Here is a 6,395-nt window from a genome sequence, read left to right on the forward strand (position 1 = left end):
CACATCTTTGTGAACCTTTTCTTCATCCTTTGTGAGGGTATTTGACAAGCAAAAGTATGTAACAAGGGTCAAACAGGCAGAATGAATTAAGTTGGCAGCCATGTGGTTATGTTTTGCACACCACCTCTCTTTAGGCTTCCCTCTTGCAGAAGCTCACCTCTTTGAACACTGCTATAAGATTGTGTGTGTTTATTAGCACCGGCTCTCCTAGAGAGAGTGCATTAGGATTGAGTTGAGTGGGAGTTTTGTGATGATTCTTAGTTGTTTAGAAATTCTTATTTGGAATTTCTAAAATTCTTAACCAATACTTTTAGATAGGTGTAGCTAAAAGCTGAAAAGCAACATCTCCAACTCCCTCCCAGGTGCATGTCAACAGAATGAATACTTTTAATAATTAGCTTCACCTTTGCATGTGCCACCCGCATCTACGCAAAGTAGATGAAGCGTCAAAGTCCAACTCTCTGGATTCTACATACTCAGCACCTTCTCTGCGAAGATCGCCATGGCCAGCATACATCGATAACGTCTCTCGTGATCCATCATAGAGACGAGTGCCAAAGCTTCATGCCGCCAAAGCTCACATTAGTACGTATGTCCATCCCCCCATCACTTGACCGGATCCAGAAACGTGTTACTACACTCTCTCCCTGCTCACATGAAAGGAATAAGTCGTTGCCTAGTCGTCGAAGCAATGCTTCGGCATTTGACAGGCGCTCCAAGATGAAAGCTCGCAAAAAGAAGCCCTAATGGAGGTCATTTTTCCATCTCAATGAGGAGAACCGGGATCCCCGTTCGAAGGCGAAGCCTCGGGCGCTGTCGAGCTCCCCTTTGATTGAGGCGATTGAACCTCAAACTCGGCTACAACAAGAAAGATACCCAAGGATTCCCAGGCAGCAACCCGTGCACCTACGGGTCCTGTTGTGTGTGAAAGGCTTCCAAGAAGTGAGTCAAGAGCTGAAAAAAGATACAGAGAGTTGTGTGGAAAGGCTCCAAACCATGCAAATTCTGCTTTTCTAGCTGGATGGAGCTGCATCGAGGAGGTAGAAGATGACAGATATTTCTTGCAATCCCGCAGCTGGGGTCGTGCTTGGAGCAGAACTTTGTCACCGCTTTGGGACTTCAAGCAGACTAATCGAAGAGATGTAGCCATTGACGAAGGTCTCATTTCAAGTCAGCATCCAGCTAGTTTGTCTTCAGATCACAACGACCGTGGGCAGCGAACCTCAAATCTCAATAACGAACCTTGTGCGGCCTTCAACTTTTACTATTATCCTCTCCAAAAAGCCAAGCATGGAGCTAGTGGAGGTGTACGTTTTGCGAGTTAAACTTGCTTTGATGTGCTTGCCATGCTTGTCGACCGTTTCACAATCAACGGAATAAGCTCCTTAGACGTTGAACCATTCACAGAGGGATGGAAACCTGCTATGGGGCTGGCCTTCCAGCGTTTTCGGCTAATGAAGACACACAATCTCTGGCTGAAATCCAGAAAGAGATCATGTTCATGGCCGGCGAGGAATTCGTCATAGCAGAAGACATTGCAGGAGAAAGTTTCTCACAAAGGCCAAGCGTCTGGAGCTTGGTGGAAACGGCAGGCCAGTTTGTGGTGAGCACAATGCCGAAAGTCCAATGCAATGTGGTCAATTTCTTTCACTGCTACAGTCTTGGGAATTGTTGTCATAGGGCATCGCTGGCAGCGAGAGCGATATCAAAATCAGCAGCTTCGGCTCGAGCTTTACGCCAAGGACGAGGTGTGCTCGCATAGCATCGGAATTGGCTAGTATTTCAAGATTGAACAGGACGCATGTGTAGTGTAACGAAACGTTCATGCATGAACTTAACCTTTGAGGTGTGTTCGGGACACTAATTACACTACGAGTGCATGTCTGCATGCTTTATGATCTTACCAAGTTCGTTTTTCTTGTTGTGATGTAGAAACTCAATGAATTAATGTATCATATCAATCGCCTCAGTCAAGCCAGTTTCTCCCTTCATAGTGTGCATTTCCATAAGAGCACCAATTTACAAGCACCATGATCATTTGCCCTATCCTGCTGCTGCAGATTTGTTCCCGCTTCAGCACAAGAATGCTTTCTTGACTATGCAGGTTGTGCAATGAAATTCATTCAAATAATGCCAGCAGTCGTTGTAGCTTCTAGACTCTCGCACTCAAGAAAAGGTGCATCAAGCCGCCACCCCCTCCTACAGTCTATATGGAGCATCCAACAGACAGATACTCAGATTGGGCACTTTCTCCATTTGTAACCATCTTTCTCTGGAGATTTTGCAACCCGTAATTTTATTGCCACCGTGATTGTTTCTCATCTGTGATTGTTGATAACTAAGTTAATGGCCTTCTATGCACCGATCCATCGAATTGGGTCCAATCAGAAAGCTAGAATTCCATTATCCTACTTTGGAGGCAATGATGGCGGGCTGTTGGAGAAAATCATAGTGTGGGTTCGTTGTCGGCAGATCAAGGCGATTTTGAGGGAAAGTGAGCCAAGGACGTTTGGGGTACCGTCTGGACCGTCAAGGCAATTCGACTTCCAGCCTGCTGAGCCGGTGACCAGGCTATCGCTATGGGGCAATGGTGAAGGTGAGCGCTGCTTTGCTATTCCCAACTGCATACTCAACGACAATGAATGAAAAATTAACATCTCTGTTCCCAGGTCCATCCTTCTGCCCTTTATGCCTCGTTTCCTTTTTGTTATCGGTGCTTTGTTGAACCAAAAGCATGGGCGATTCTTCCTCTATGATTATGCAATACGACATTTAAAACGTTCAGGAGCATTATGGTGGATTGTGTAAGTATTTACTCTTCGATGTGACTAAGCACAATATCGTCACGCTTTCCCATTCACAGAGCGTTTTTGGCTTTGTAAAGGTTTTGTCGATCGCAATGGAAAAGGCTTCATTTTCGCATAATACTTATTTGTATGTTTTTGGCACAGTGTATTGAAAACTTTATTCGTCTTTTTTGCAGTGATCAATTAAACGTAAACCTAACGCTAGAGGGGACACACCTAACAATCCATGTAAGTGCGACATCATAAGTGAGAATTCCTTACACTATTTCTTAAGTGGTTAGCAAAGTTTAGGGTGATCATTTTTCATTTGCGTGTATGAATGTGTTTTGTTTGCACATGCTGTTTGAACATGAAAATAATTTAAATCCTCGATTTCATTGTTTTCATTGTAGTCTGCTTCTATGCATCTCACCTTTTCTTTTTCATTAAATGATTCATTAGTGAGTGTGCGTTAGTTCTATCTGCTTTGGGATATTCCCTGAAAGGTTTGCTCAAATAGCACATGGGATTGAGCGTTATTGTATATGTATGGTTGGTCAATGAATGTGCCCGTTCTCTTTCATTAAATGTTTTTAACCGTTATTGTATATGTATTGCAGAGTGCACTTTTAAATACTCGTAAGTGATGATGGTCTTGATTTTCTGTGAATCGATTTTTTAAAAGTCCTCCTATGTGTAGAAAAGTGTGCACGTTTTCCATCTTCTTTGGGGTGTCCCTGCAAGGATTTGCTCAAATGGCACATGGAATTCCCAAGCGTTGGTCAATGCATAACTCTGTCCTTTTTTTAGAATTTTTTTTTTAAAAAAAAGAATTGTGGAATGTTTTTATTATAGTCTACTTTTGTGTATCCCATCTCCTTTGGGGTATCCCTCTAAGGGTTTGCTCAAATGGCACATGGGATTTGCAAAAAGCCGGTCAATGAATGCGCCTGTTCTCTTTCATTAAATATTTCGTTATAGAGAGCATTTTGGTACCATTTGCTTTAAGATATTTTTGATAGGGTTTCCCTAGATAACGCATAAGATTTAATTTCCACTGTATATGTACGATTAAGTGCTCTTTTGAATACTACTAAGTGATGACACGTAAGTACTAATAACAGATCCTGAAGATGAATATGCATTGCAAATTTTGAAAGCTGAGGACAAGTATGCGACTGAAGACATTGCTTGGAAAAACAAAAAAAAAAAAGCAATCCAAAAAGCTATTTGTTAGAAAAGCCGGTTCACCTGAAAAAAAAAAAGAGTTTGCTCGAAAAGCCAGTTTGCTTGAAAACTGATGTTTGCCTATTGAAAGGGCTTTATGCCTGCCAAACAAACTTTATGCCTGCCAAATGGCCTTTATGCCTACCTAACGGGCTTTACGCCTACCAAACAGGCTTTATGCCTGCCTAACATGATTTATGCCTATCAGTGAAAAGATCGTTGTGTTTACTAAGACTATAAACGAAAAAAAATGTCAAATAAAGCAAAAAAAAAAAAGGAAATGCCGTCAACTCTTTGCATAAAATTACTGGTCCAGGAGATTCGAGAAGATATCATTTCATAAAACCTTCATTGTTTTAGTTATTTTATGTTATCTTTACTAAGCTATGCACGGCTTCTAGAAGGACATCAAAGTGATTCATTTAAAACTGTAAAGGTAGCCCTGTTGACAGACTTTTTCTCTTTTAAGAAAAAAAAGGCGAGCCTGGCATTCAAAACAACAGCAATTGACCCAAACAAATCAATCACTAACATCTTGCACAAACAAAACTTAAGCCGTGTTATGCATTATAATTACACACCAAGTGATTGTTTATTTGATGTAGTCGCGTAACTGTTGAAAAAAGGGATGACCTTTAAATAACTGCGGACTATAACAATCTAAAATTTTATTTTGAACTTGCACAAAAATGACCAGCACGCAATCAACTACTTCAACACATTTTTGGATTTTGTTTATTCTTATTCTTTGCATATTTTGGGTCAATTTTTTTACTGAGAAAGCTTTTTCTTCTACCGTTATCTAAGTAGTGGTTCTATTTCTAACTTATTTTTTCATGCTTTTAGAAAGTCAAAGAAACCTATATTATTGGCGTGTGTGTGAGATTAATTTTCAAATTGCAATATGAATACGACTAATGATATTCGGGTAATATACTAATGTCCTATCTATTCACAAGACTTCTTTGCAATACTCTTTTGACGCATGTTCTCAAACATTAGATATAGCCGAGTTAGATACAAGGTCAAAGGATGACATTTCATATAATTGTAGTCCATAACACTATTATTTAGGTCACAACCAAGGATGAGTTATGAGCTCATATGAGCGTAGTCTTATTCATGTGTTCATTGGGCTTCAATTTCCAAAAGGCACAAATTTTTGCACGTCACCAAAGCAATAATAAAACACTACCCCTGCCGTTTGCAAGGAGGATCAGATCCTGATGGACCCTGTGTTGTGTCTCATGTTCATATTTATTTTGCTCTTTTCTTTCTTTTCATTAAACGGTAGGATCCAAGTCACTTTTGAGGTAGTAGTTATGTGCTCTGTGAAAAAAAAAAAGAACTCTGAAGTATAGCAAGTGAGCAATGAATGAATTAATAAATACATACCAAGGACTATGAAATTTAGAACATTATCAGTGATAACAAGCGGGCCTCTCAAGATTAAGTAGAAGCTACCCACTTTGAAGTAACCTTAATATATTTTTTCAACCACATGGGTGCGGAAATTATTTTTTAATTTCTTTTGGACAGAGCCTTAATTGATAGAACCTCATAGTAAGAGCAGTGCTTCCGTGCATACATGCACTCTATATCTAAAAAATGAGGATCAAACTAGCTATTATTTACATTCAGCATGGCACTAAAACCATTGTACAAATTAGCAAGAAAACCCAAATGCATAGTAATAAATCTTTATTCCAGTTGTAACAGAAGTGTCACTGCACTAGGTAAGGATTACACAAGGCTTGGCAAAGCAATATGGACAACCAACTACCACAAATTACTAGAATGAACCATATTGCATTTTTGACTAACCCCAGGGATTCTCATATCTACCTAGTTGAAGGACGATTGATTGGTGCAAGAAAGAATCCATTTCACGTTCAATAAACCACTGCCCTGAAACTTTGACTACTCTCAGCCAAAAAAGGAAAAGTGAGCCCCATTAGCCTTTTCCCTTCTGAAGCAAAAACCTGATTTGCCCATCTTCAAAGCCCAAGATAGCTGACAGAACAACCACTTTCACCACCTTGGAAAAATATGTAGCAAATTGCTCCTGGAAAGCTCGCAAAGCATGCAGGTAGCCCCTGAGATCACATCCACTGTGACTCCAAAAGTTTTGTTCCACAGAATTACAGCAGAATATCCTTTTGGCTCAGGAGTGGAACACATGCCTCAAACAAATGTGCGGCCTCTAGCAAGAGTCTTCGTGTCTCTAAAAGAGGACCTAATGTCCTCGTCTTTGGCTGCTGCAGCTTTTCAAGTGCCTTTGCCGCTTTCTTTGCTTCTGCTATGAGGGCCCTGTTTCAGAAATGGAAAGCACACAAGTCAGATCCATATCAAGCCACAACCAGTCAAGTTTTTGCCTTGGCC

This window comes from Dipteris shenzhenensis, chromosome 27, assembly GCF_047967505.1.
Source record: "Dipteris shenzhenensis isolate YYH24624 ecotype China chromosome 27, Dip_SZ_1.0, whole genome shotgun sequence".
Taxonomy (NCBI): Eukaryota; Viridiplantae; Streptophyta; class Polypodiopsida; order Gleicheniales; family Dipteridaceae; genus Dipteris; species Dipteris shenzhenensis.